Below are 13,691 nucleotides of genomic sequence, written 5' to 3' on the forward strand. Positions count from 1 at the left end.
TCTGCTAAAAAGCATAAATAGAACATCAGTTTGATTGGTTAAATGCCAAATTAAATGTAAAAAAGAGACTAACAAAATTAGAACAGAAAATGTTATTAGGAATTAAGCTATGAGAAAGTATACGTGAATATTTTCTTAGATTCATAGTTAACACAGGCTTATTTTGGGCGGGAGAGAGGCAAGTTTGAAGGGCAGGTGGCAGGTTTGCAAATCAAAACAGCAGGATGCTGTGGTCAACACCTAATGAAAGTAAAGAAATAATGCAAAAAGTTTCTTTTTCTGGTCATGTTTGCAAGAGAACTGAGTGCTTTAGCCAAGTGATATTGTGGAGGATTTAAGTGGTGGAGCAGGGGATTAGATGCAGGGAGAAAATCTCCATTTGCTTTTCTGAAGCACTGTGAGAATATGCCCCAAACCCCATCTAGCTGCATGTCTGGGTGTCACTGGAGGGGTGGTTCTGGAACATGTGGAGAACGCTCTTGAAGCAGTCAGAGGGTTCCCATTTCCACCCCAGCCCTGAGGTGACAGACTTTGGAGCAGATGGTCTCTGACTCTTTGCAGGGATGCTTTGGGGAGGCAGCAGTGGGTGATAGTTGGCCATCAAGGAGACTGACCTGCTCCTGGACAACGCTGGCACTTCATGGAGTGGGTGATGCCATCAGGTTTCACACCCCTTCCTTCTCCCTGCTGGCAAAGGAGTGCAGACGATGTGGAAAGGAACAGCACCTGGGAGCACCCTCACCTTTTCTGCCACAGCAGGAGCCTCCTTGGGCTATCCTCCCTTACACTTTCAGAACTAGAACAATTGCTTTCAGAAGTGGGTGAAGCTGTGAGAAAGGCAGAAGATGGCACAGAGTGGGTTATCTGTTTCTGACACAGAAGAGAGAGACCCAAGACAGATTTCTGCAGAAAGGGAGCTCCTCCAGACAAGAGTTAAGGGGGCTAAGTGCTCTTTAAATCTTTGACTCATCAATATGTAACAAAGGAGCAGAGGCCAACTCTGCTGTCTCATGTCAAGGAGAATAAAAGGATTTCCCTGTACTTTCTGGAGTCCACTTGTCCATTTTTGCTTTAATATCTCATCATTTAAAGAATTCATTTTGCAGCCTGCATTCCTAGTGGTCATGGAGAAAACTCCCAAGAAAACCATATCAGAGGCCACTCTTTTCCTATCCTACAGCATGAATTGTTAACACATGATCTGTGCAGACATGTACAAGACTTTTATAGAGTAAGAATATTCACACATGGTGCTATCCAGAAACAAGTGGCTGATCCTGAGTCAGTTATTCCAGCACAACTTGATTTTGAGACAAACTCTTCAGGACAGAAAACCTGTCATCAAGGAGACTTAAATACAGATGACTGAGAACTTTTCCCCAACCATTTCCTTGATTAAGCAGCATTTCCATTTTAAATTGGATGGAAATCCAGAATATTAAGCATTTAGTTTTCTGACATAAACTCGGCATTTTTTCACCAAAAGTGTTTTGATTTCTGCTGATTATAGATCCTTCTTTTCAGTAGAATCAAGGGATCTGTGCCCAGGGTGTGCTGCCTTCATCCCTGTGACAACCTTTCATCACCTGGGAGGATCCACACAGCAGGCACTGTGAACCAGGACCCACGGCCAGCTCAGCTGACAGCAGGACTGTGGCCAAACAGAGAAAATGCAGACCTGTAAACAAAGAGACAGAAAGCTTTGTGATTTATCCTCTGTGCCCTAGCAGGGAGGCTTGGTTACTACTGAACTGTCCTACTTTTGTCATGTGGCTGGGAGTAATTAATCTTAAGAGCATGGTTTGACTGATGTGGCTTGTCTGTGCAGCTTAGATTAAAGGGAGGAAGGCAAGGTACAGCCAGTGGAGTGGCTACAGGACTCATAGATGCTCACAGAGCAGTGCAGTAATATCTTGGATATCTCTGTTTAAGAAGCCTAAGACTTCAGAGGAAGAGCAAGCAAAAAAAACCCTCCAAGTCTTATTTTAGACACATGAGGAAACATTCCCAGGACTGCCCGTGCCATTTTGAATTAGCAAGTTGTTCTCAAACAAGGTGTAATGGGAAATAAACCTTAATGAAAGCAAACAGCACCTTGTGTTTCACAGCCTGTCACTTGTCTTGCGTACCACCCCAGAGAAGGGCACTGAGAAATTTCTCACAGAAACAAATTTAGTCTCCAATGCAACTTAATACTGACAGAAATACACCCACTACTACCACTTCTCTCCTTTGCAGATATATTATCTTTTCCATTTTCCTTTCAGGATTAACAAGGCAAAAACTAAACACATTTTGCTCCACACACCTTCAGTCTATCTGTTGTTGTAAGTCTACATTCATAGAAGTGAACTTTAAATTAGGAGGGGAGAAAGTAACAAAGTAAGGCATATTTGTTTTCTATAGGCAGCCGGAGCAGAGCCAAGAGAAGACTTTTCTGAGGAGATGCTCTTGCTCTCACAAGTCAGAGGGCTTTGGACAAGCACCCATTAGCTGACCCTTGTTCCAATTTAATTGGGAGCTGCTTCACCCATGAGCAAGTGCTGGCCTTTCCCAGAGCTGCCACATGCCCAGCCATCAGCTGTCAGCCCAGATTTCCACAGCACTGATGTCCTCTGAGCAGGAGGTAGCTCCTTTATAATTCTCTGCAGGTTCCTGCTGAAGGCACTTGTTTAGTTTGCTTAACCTTAGACCTGGCCTTAAATTTACTGACAAGTTTATAGAGACTGGACCTGTCAAAGCTCTGAATCTCAGAGTAACTCAATGATTTTTCATAACACCTCACCTCCAGGAGTTGTGTGATTTATATCTGATTCCCTCTTTTACAAAGTATAGAATTAATAACTACCATGCTTTTGGAAAAAAACTGCAAAAAAATAAAACAGTCATTTTGTCTTACAAACACAAAACTAGGAGACCCAAGAAATACATCATAATTAATTTCAAATAAAGAAATTATATATACTGTAAAAAAATCCCAAAACACCTAAATGTTGTGGAGCACCTTGCTCACAAGAGCCAAAGTTTTTATGCTATATTTATAGAAGAAAGACAGTACCTCAGAGAGACAGGCTGAGCTGCTTCCCCAGAGCTCTGTGCTCAGCAGAGGCCCCAGCAGCATTTGAGCAATTTAGCACTTTCCAGGAAACCAGACAAACTAACACAGCCTGTTTATTTCCTCTTTCTTTCAGTACTCCCACGCTGGTGCCTCGGTAAGCGAAAATATTGATGGATCTGAAATATGTACGACATAGAGTCCATGGCAGTCACCCCCTAGCAAGCTGTTTCTGGGACTGTTTACTTGGGTGAGACCATGAATTATTCTCTTTCTCTCACTCCTTTTATTTTCTTTTGTGTATCTGAATATGCCCTCTGTTAACGTGCCAAAAAACTGCAACCATCTATGCCATGAAGGAAGAAATAGGAATGTTCACTCTACAGTTTGCAAAAGACTTCAAGAGTCAGTAAAGAAACAATTTCCTTACTTAAAAAACAAACAATAAACCAACCAACCAACCAACAACCCCCAAACAAACCAAACAACAAATTAAAAAAGGGCCAGCCTACCAAATCTTTGAAATGTCACTGAAATTTCTGATGATACATTTACCTTCTAGAGGGTCTGAGCCCTAATTTCAAAGAAACCCCTTCTATCAGATGACTAATCCCAACAGAAGGCTTAAAAACTCACTAGGGAGAGGTTAAAGTGAGAAAAACAAGGAGCCAGAAAATTGCTCATGGAGCCCAAACTGAATGTATCTTATCCATATCCCTTTTGTGCCAATGTTTTCTGGTAGCAAACAGAGAACATTCACTTTGGAGGACTTGCCTGGCACTGGGCATCATCCAGCAGAGGCCACAGCATATTCATGCTGTAACTTCTCAGCAGGAAAATGGATTGTGGCAGCTCCATTAGTGCAAGATTCAATAAAACAGCAATGAAATTTGTTTTTTCCAACATATGCAGAGAGATGAATTATTTTAGTTATGACTGGAGGGAGGCAAGTGTTGAAATTCCTGTGTTAAACTGCATTCTCCACTGGGGCTTCATTTGGTCTGGAAGAAAGAACCCAGAAAGGTATATATTGTATATAGGCAGCATTTTTCTTTTGCCTTTCAAAAATTAACTCCTTTTCACCTTTATGCAAAATTCACAGCAACCAAAATCATTCCAGAGACAGCCTATTCCTGTAATTTCATTTTTCAGAAAGTACCTTCCTTTGTGAAAATATCTGGTAAAAATAATGGCTTCACCTTCAAGGTGTGTTAAATCACAGCTGGAAGCCAAAGATCAGACACATCCACCTAAAAAAACTCTTTGAAACCCAAGCAGAGATACTCTGACATCCAGAAGGGATCGTGATTCATGTGGTTACATTTTCTTTTCCCATTCTATCCCCGTGTATTCACCTGTTAGGATTCCCTGTTCCCTCTCAACTCTAAGATCCCAATTAATCAAGACCCTGAATTTACTTCCTGGCAAACCTCCCAAGGCAGAGGGCCCTGTGGCTCTCCAAGACCCACATGATTGCCTTAAATTTGCAATATTTTCTGTGTCATTAGCAGCAAATTCATGCATTTATACCCAGAGATCAATTAATTCCTACAAATAAAGGCAAGTCTAGCAAAAAAAAATTGGTCAGGGGTTTTGTTTATACCTATTTTGATAAAGTAATGTGTAGAATAATCCTCCCTCCCAAAACCCACAAAAAACTCAGTAGTACAAAGCAGCATTGGGGTTTGCCTGTGATTTTGCCCTTCCCTGTTTCACAGTTCAGTTCCTGTGCTCACCTCTTGTCCTGCTCCAGACAGGATTATTTTCTCAAAATCGTTCTGTGTAACAGAGCCACTCTTCAAGAGAACAAACCTCACTGTGTTGTGGGGGGCACAGAGTCTAGCAGGCCATTTTGGGAACAGACTGAAGGAGGAGGAGGAAGGTAATGAGGAATAAAAACTTGTATGAGTACAGAATTAGGACCGGGAGAGGAGAGAGAGAAATGGATCAGAAAAGTGTACAAACGTCAGAAGTGGCAAAAGGCATTAATGAAACTTGAGGATGATTGCAGGGTGATATATTAGAGACAGGAACAAAGAGTTATGAAGGAAAACCTTGTCTTCTCACCCTGTCCTTTGCCTTCTGCTTCAAGAAATAAGATTGACATGAAGGAATGAGAACTTTTAGCTTCTCCTGCCCTGTCCCCTAAGGCTGTGCACCCACTCAGAAGGTCTCCAGCTGTTCATCTAATTTTCTGCCCAAGGTTTAGCCTCCTAAGACAGATCAATCTCCTGCGGGGCTTTTGGCAGGCATCTGGAAAGAGATATTGTGTGAGAAATTTGAATTACCACCCTGAGTGATAGGACTGATGGCAGACAGCAGAAAACCCACTCCCTTCACCTCTCTGTCCTGTCCTCTGGAGACTCAGTAGCAATGAGGAGCTGCTGCTCTGCTCTACACAGGGAGCATAAATATTTCCAGAAGGGAAAGGAAAAATCTGCAGACAAATAGAATCATTCTTATTCTGAAGATATATATAAGCAAATGAAGAGGAAAACAGGAACATTGCAAGAATATTGCACTCAGCAGGACATACCACCACAAGGGGGTAAGAATGAAATTGCCTTGCAAAGAAATTTAAAAAAAGAACAAAATCTGAAACTGTAAGAAAGTTGGATTATGCACAGCTCTAGCCCATATCTCAGCAGTATACTATATTCCACTGTCTTGTTTTCCCTTTGGGTGTTTATTTGCATTTAAACCAGCCCAACATCTGGTGGAGGACAGCATTGCATGTTTCAATTCCTCTGCTTGGATAGCATCACTTTAGAATAAATGAGTTCCTGAATGCATTGCATTGGGAGTTCAGTGATTTGTGTAGTTGGGTTTTGCACATTCATTTGGAGAGACAAGTGGGATTTGAAGCAGGTGATGAGGGAAGAGCTGCATGTATGGCTAACTCAACATTTACTACATATTCTGAAGAATGGAAAACATGGTGTGTTGCAGGCTAGATAAGAAAACATTTTAAAATCATGTCTCTGTGATAACAGAATAGCTTTGAGGAGCACTGCTGGTAAATCACAAGGAACCACACAAACAAGGAAAAATGGGTAATATTTGTTAATACCATGGCAACTCTCTGGACACACAGAATTCTATTTGTGACAATGCAGTTTCTAGCTCAATTTTCTATAAACAAAAACAATTTGTTCAGCTTCTCTGCCTGTCTTTTGTGTTGGATTTCTAACAAAATGCCCTTAGTCCTGGCAAGTCAAGCAAGATGCATGGTGACATGCCAGCTTCCCTGAAGCATTTTAGGAACTACCAATTGCACATCTATTCACCTGCACATAATCCACTTAGGTTTGTCTGCTGCAGACCATGGCATTCTGCTACCCATCATGTGTTTTTTGCACAGTCTCTGATACCCAGCGCAGAACTAAAGTGTGTCCCATCTTCCCTTATGGTTTTGAGTTGTTTGGGAGACTTAGTCGACAGAAAAGATTTTACCTTTAAGTAGAAACAACCTAGAAGATAATTAAAAAGGAATCAGCTCTTAGAGTTACTGTGCTAAAGATGTGGGGTCCAAGTGCATATCATGGAGAGTTCTAGACAGAATAACCCACACAGGAAGCAATGCATGGGAATCCCTGAAGAGAGGACAGCTGGCAAGCACAGAGTTAAGAATTTAGGTCACGAAATGCATACAATAAAAAACCCTCAAACAATCCAAAGGTTTCAATTTTTCCTGCAAACCTACTTACATGTTAAATTAGAGCATTTGCTTTCCTCAAACCTCAGGAAAAGTACCTGCTATCCATTATAAGCAATTTAATCCTTATTAAAAATTGGCACGTATCCTTTAATAGGCTTTTGCACACATGTTTATATGCATTTGCTTTTTTGAGCCACACTTTGGAATGTTCCATGTCTTCCTCATGATCTGTACAGCCCAGGACTTTCTAAAGGAAATGTAAAAAGAGGAGATAGAAGCAGGCAGATGTACAGAGCTGTCTAAGCTCATTCTGGGGCTGAACACATCTAGTTCAACTTCAGTGATATATTGAATATATGGCCAAGCAATGGTCCCCTCCTTCTCTCAGAAAACAGGAGGGAAACAAAAATGAGAGAGAAGACTTGATAGAATGTTCTGGTTCAGGAACCTAACATCTGGCAAGGTAGGAATTTCATCAATTTGAGCAGAGCAAAACAGAAATCTGTGTAAAAGTTCTGTAACTCTCCTTTTCCCTAAAAAATACCTTGATGCCACATGGCACAGAGCTGCAGCACAGAACTACACTGACAAAAATCAGAAAACAAGTTTCAAACTATTTTTTTCAGACACACTGTGGCCTTTTCTGTGCTCAGGACTTTATGGATGACTTTAAACCAAAAATCACTGAGAAAACATTTTTCACTTGAGTGTTTCTGATGAGCAGCAGTAGTCTTACTTTCACTGTCTAAAAATGACACCTCTTTAAATACATTCCTCCAAACAAGGGCAGCTTTTTGCTTTTTTTCCTTATTTTTGCAGAAGCAAGTGTCCCTAGAGCTTTTCAGTGCCAAATCTCTTTCCAGTACATAATCAAACATAATCAAAACCAAATCAGCATCAAAGAAATACCTTGTTTAAAAAAAGCAGTAACAAAGACTGCATGATCTCCTGGTTTGATAGTTACCTTTATTTCCTTGTGGAAAGGGTATTTGTGGGCCTTAGGACAGTTGCTTTTATTTTATTCCTCTCTTTTTGATTTCAGAGAGCTTTTGCATGTAATGCATTTCACCAGAGAGGGCCTGTATGGCCTGTGCCTCAAGCAGTTAAGGTAGAAAAAAAAGATGATCAGGTGATGTTAAATCCTTCGTAGATGCTACAGATAAGTGGAAAAGCCTTGACTGTCCACACTGATAAGGGGTCTGTCAGGGAGTAAGGAAAAGTGCAATATTCCTGGAAGTGCTTTAAATTGCAGTTTCATTCTTACCTACTTTTCCTGCTGTTTTAAAGGTTTGCTTGGTGATGACAAAGGTGAACTAAGAGTGACTGATAAGAAATCTACCTTAGGAAAATTTAACCTAGCTTGTTCTGGTGGCTCTGAGAAATAATGCCCACTTTACTGTGACTCTTCATTCATATTTATTTAGTCCTGTTGCTGCAAGTCTTGGTACTCTGAGCATTATCTGTAGGAGCCTGTCAAAGATTGCAAATTACACCCTATCAAAAAAAAAAAAAAAAAAAAAAAAAACAAACCAAAAACCCATTTATAGTAGAAGAAGTTCTCCAACTTTAACAATGGCAGTCACTTAAAAATGGGATTATTGGTGGTGCAGGAGTGTTTTTTGGGCCTGGTCTTGTATCAGTTATAACTGTGATAACCTGTTCTAGGATCTTGTCTGATATGAGTGTCCAGCTGTTCTCTTGCCTTCCAAGCATTCAGAAGTGCAAGCTTCCAAACCATTCCAGCTACTGATCACAGCTCAAATTCATTCCATGGGTGTCCAGATACTTCCACAAGATATTTTATCTCCTGCATTGGAAATCAATTTCATCCCACATATCCTTTTGAATATGAGAGAGAGATGCCCTTCTAGAATGTTTTGCAAGGCATGGCCAATTTCTCAATCCTTTGAAGTGCCTCCTGACGCCTGAAGAAATTAAACACCCAAACTGGATACTAAATAGAGTCAGGACAGGTTTAGGTCTTTGGTTCCAGCTCCACTACACTGTGAGCCACCTCTCAGGGCTGATGTTGACTTCCAGCTGCTGGTTTGTGCTGAAGATCAACAGAAAGTGTTTGTGGGAACATGGCACAATTCCAGTGTCCTTATTTTTTCCAAGGAAAAAAATAAGGAAAACTAATAGGCATCACTAAATAGCAGTCACTCATGCTGGAAAACTGAATGAGAAACAAGTCCCTTCTGCATGGGATAGTCCCAGATAAAACTGTAGGTTCAAGTCTGTAGTTTCTTGAATACTGACAAGATTTAATCAAAGCACAGGAAATGCATCCTAAGGATCAAATATAAACAGGATAAGATTTCTAAGACACTGCATACTAAATCCCAGCAACCAGAAAACGAAACCATAGGTTGTTTCCATTTCCCTGCATAGCTCCCAGCTCCTGCTGGGTTCAGCAACTTCCTCTGTGTCTTGAACATCTACAGGAATTAAAGTTCTCTAGAGCTTTTGATACACTTTTAAATTCCAATCCCAAGAAGCATAATTTTGTATATCACTTCCATTAAACAAACTGGGCTACAACTCAGTGAAGACTTTCCAGTTCTAAGTAGTTAAATTGATGGTTTCAGGCAGTTTACAGACTATAACATGGGGTTAGAGAGAAACTCAACACCTGCATTTACATAATTACTTTTTAATTATACTAGACTTTTTCAGGAGGAATATTCCAAATATGTGTAGGTCTTTAAATAGTCTTAAAATAACCCCAGCTAAATGAGCTCTCAGGGATATACAGAGAAATTAAAAAAAAACAAAAAAGAAAAAAAAGACCACACCAAAAAGTTACTCAATTGCATTTTTGTATAGTTTGCTTTGATTTTAAACCTTTAGGTGATGCTGTGGATAGGGGTGTTAGTAAAGGAAACAAAACTGTGGCCACAAAGTACTTGTGTATCAGAATAATGAAAGATATAAATTTGAGCAGACTAACATCCACAACGTTTACATGACTTGAATAGTAGATAGATAAGCACCATGAAATTAGACTACTTCCTTAAACAACTGCATTATATGGAAACATTCCTACTGAGGTACAAATTGGCACTGTAAAAAGAGCAGCAGGTGCTAAAGCAAATCCCACACTCATTTATTCAAGATGAAATCTTGCCAAACCACATACATGTCAAATTTGCTGCTCCCAGTAATACTGGGAACTGTTCTATTAAGGGCTGACTTTCACAGACAGAGAAACCCTGTGTTGTTTTCCTGCAGCCAGGCACAGCCAATTGGACCTGCAGTAAAATGAGTGTCTTCCAAGCGTGCAAAGCACTGACTGTTTTTAAGCCCCATGTGGTACCAGGCACTCCTCCAGAACCAGGGAGTGTAGTGAAGTGATTATGGGATTCTGTGACTGATGGCTCCATCACATGGCTGAGATTCATGGCTCACACAGCCACGCTTCAGTGATGGGTACTGGTGTGTCTGCATAAAATGCAAAGGAATTTACATTTTAATGTAGCTCCACCGACAGCAGAAAAGGGTTAATGCTAGTCATCTTAATTTGCAGTGTGCAAAATAAGTGCCTAAAGACAATAGCCACAGCTTGATATTATGTGTGCTGATTTAATGTGGCATCTGAGCCTCTGCTGTGGAAAAGTCCTCAGTGGTCTGGTTAAACCACATACCCTCAGGCTCCCTAACTTTTAGGTATCTGTTCACACTGAGTCTCAGTTTTCTGCTGTTCCCTTTCACTGTTTCTTCTGTTGCCTTTGGCTATCAGCTTGCTGTGTACTTTAAAAAAGGCAGCATTGCCTCTAAGGATATTTCAGGCTTTTCTTCTCTGCAAGATTAGACAACCTCCACTCTATTCCTTAACTAGAGGAAAAAGGCTACCTTTTAGCCTTTCCATTCTTTTAAGGACTAACATACCATTATTCTTCCATTTCTTTTCTCTTATTTACCCTGGCCATCCATGTAATACTTTAAATGCACTCTTTTCAGAACACAAAGGTTTTAAGACCACCCATCTAGATTCTAAAATAAGGTTTCACCCTGCTGCCTTATGTGAAAGAACTTGGGTTTTAGTGGCTAGCTTCTCTCACTTGCCAAAATCCTCCTGCATCTTTCCTGAAGAAATTGTTCCTCTTCTGGAGTCCATTGGGTTCTGCAGCTTCCTTTCAGACAGATGAAAGGAAGGGCAGTGCTTTCAGCTCTGCAGCCCAGGTGGCCATGAAAGAGGCACCAGGGGCTTTTGGGGTGAAGCATTTTGTCATAAGCAAGCCATGGTTATGTAAGCCATATTTCTGTTTTCTCAAAACAAGTAATAAATCGTGAGAGTACAGCTGTCTTCCACATAAGCCATAACACTTAAAGTTATATAGATTACAGACACTAAGAATGCCCCTGAAGTTGTCCATGGCCCCTTCTTAGAGAGGGGGACATATCTGCTTTTTTTCATAGGGAAGGTTCTAACATATGGCATTACTTCTCTGACTTGTTCAGTCTTAGTAAAAAAATCAAAAACAAAACAAAACTGGAGAAGAGCTGGGAACTGGTTATCAGCTCACAATCAATAATGTGTACTATACAGTGTCCTTCTCTCCCTCCACATCCTGAAATCAACAAAAGTTGGTTGGAAAATGCTATTGGCAGAGAAGCCAAAGAAAAGATTCCAACACCATTCCCCTTCCAGTGTTCAGATGACTAAGAAAAAGATTTTTTAAAGCAAAATGTTTTTCCCTTTAGGCTAATTTACACATACAAAAATCCCAGACCTTTGAAACCACACAAAAAACATTAAAGCAAATGAGTTGTTGCCAGACCAGAGAAAAGAAGCCTGGTCCCTGCTGTTGCAAGTGGGAGAACTCTGGAAACTGTCTCATTATGTTATCAATATTGATCCTGGAGCCAGTTAGGATTCTCCCTCTGCTAGTTCTTCTGAGAGACTTTTCCAGAGCTCTTTTCTGCTGGTTAGCAGTTTTCTTCCATTTATGAGCCTAAATTATCATCTTTATTTTGCCATTGCTTTGTTCCTACCCGTTTTACTTCCCTGTTTCACAGCTTCTTCCAAATAAAACCACCATCCTGGATCTTTGTCAACTGGCAATTGGAGACAGATTTCATTTCAGGCCTGGTCTAGGGCCCATTTAAGTCAACAGGAGCCTCTGTTGACTTCAGTATGCTTTCCAAGTGGGCCTTTATAGGCCATCCCTGTAGTCAGATGGATATTAGAGTTCTACGTTGATAAACCACTGTGCCTGACAAAATTATACTGCAACTTACACACTGCAGAATCCTTCATTTACCAGCTTTTGTTGGCCAGCTGAAGAAGGAAAGACAGGGAGGCAGAATATCCAACATTTCAATAAGAAGACAAAAAGGAAAGGCAGGAAGTGGAAAACTTCCTTATGAAGTCAATATGGTGACATTACCTCTGGAATTATTTTACTGCCATTTGTCTTCATTTCATTCCTTTGGTCACTTGGGCACTGCACAAAACCAACATTCCTGGGAAGAAAAACACACAAATTTTCTTTTCATATCATCCAAGACATATTTTTTTAGCACCTGTAAGAGAGAAACCCTCTAATTCTCCCAAGGTTACAGTACCATCAATTATAATTAAGTATTTCAACGATGTAGAGCTATTTGGTTGCTATCAAATACATAAGTGGTCACTCATTCTAGCTTTTTAGAGTTTTTCTCAAGTGTCACTAAACAAAGCTCTATTTTACAGTTATAAAGCAATCATTTGACTTGTAGTGCTAAAACCACCTTAAGAGGTCAAAACACTTTTAAAAGTAACAAAGCTGTTGTCAATGGATTGTTTGACCAACGTGACAGACTGTAGAAATTTAAGGGATGATTCATGGAGATAAAGTAGTCACACAAAGCAGCAGATGTTAACTGCAAACCTAACTTGAGACACAAAGAAGCTACAGGGAAAAGACTGGCTCAGTTCAGGATTTAATGTGACCTAAACCCAGTACAACAGAAAGGAAAGTAGAAATGGTGTGAGCTGGAACATCACAGTGGTAAGCCCCAGAAGCTCCAAGCATATAAAATCCACACTAACCCAAAAATTCCTCAGCAGTCTTCCTGGAAGGGTTAGGTTTGTTTGTTACCTTCCTCTGTAACTCCATACTCAGTTAAGGAGTTGATTTAACTATTTAAATGTTTGCAATCATTAACCTTTCAATAAAAACACAGCTTCAGCTTATTAAGCTCATTAGCCTGTAACAAATGAAGCTTTTGAACATGCCAAGGAGGAAAATATAACTGGATTCAGAAAGCAATTAGATGCATTTGGAGAGGATGATAGGTCTCTTGAGGACTGTTCAGCACAGAGCTGTGGATACAGTCTCTGATTCAGGAGGTCCCCAGGCTGCAGGGTGGTTGGTTATATCAAGGGAACATCACACTAGTTTTTCTGTCTCTTTCTCTGTTACTCTGTGGCCTCTGGGTCAGGTAGTTCTTTGATCTGCAGCTTTCTTATGTACTATTAATGCATGGCCAGCAGCCACACACAGTGTCAAAGTAGCCAAAATAAAGTAGGAGAAAGCTTTGGTTTTCACCCTACAAACTAAACAGTGTAGTGATACAAACACTGGAGATGAAGCTTTCCACAAGTCTTGCTGTTGACCAAAGAATGAATGCTACTCAGCATGGAACATAAAAGCTTACTCAGCAGCAGCTGATACCACAGTAATTAGCAACCACACACAACTGGCACAAAGCATCTCAAGCCTTTGATTTTTTTTTCCTTGTCTTTTTTTTGGTTTGTTTTTTTTTTTTTTTTCACTGAGGCAGGAACACCCTTGAAACAGATGGATTTGCACAACTTCACATCATAGAGGGTCAGTTCTGAGTGCCTTGCAAACCTAAGCTCTGTCAGGAAGGAATATATGGCTGTATCACCGGGCATTTTTACAGTTTCAGACCATGTGTTGTTTTCTTGGAGGATCACTCTTCTTATCAAAGCTCTTTATGACATTTTTGGGACATGCCTCCTCTCTTTCC

At 40.4% G+C, this 13,691-nt stretch overlaps 1 long non-coding RNA gene across 14 annotated transcripts in view; it reads right to left on the minus strand.

The window, feature by feature from the left end:
* Window positions 1-13,366, minus strand: part of LOC135306779 (uncharacterized) — a 43,231-nt gene extending 29,865 nt beyond the window's left edge. For 4 of the 14 annotated variants that reach the window (XR_010367547.1, XR_010367538.1, XR_010367546.1 and 1 more), the window contains exons 1-2: window positions 12,748-12,858; window positions 12,104-12,179 (exon numbers count right to left, since the gene is read on the minus strand). This is a non-coding gene — a long non-coding RNA (uncharacterized LOC135306779). Of the gene's footprint in view, window positions 1-614; window positions 688-1,460; window positions 1,679-12,103; window positions 12,180-12,747 lie in introns of those variants that run through there. The other 10 variants (XR_010367543.1, XR_010367542.1, XR_010367540.1 and 7 more) reach the window with 10 other exon arrangements.
* Window positions 13,367-13,691: the final 325 nt, after the last annotated feature.

The sequence above is a fragment of the Passer domesticus genome, chromosome 8 (assembly GCF_036417665.1).
Source record: "Passer domesticus isolate bPasDom1 chromosome 8, bPasDom1.hap1, whole genome shotgun sequence".
Classification (NCBI taxonomy): domain Eukaryota; kingdom Metazoa; phylum Chordata; class Aves; order Passeriformes; family Passeridae; genus Passer; species Passer domesticus.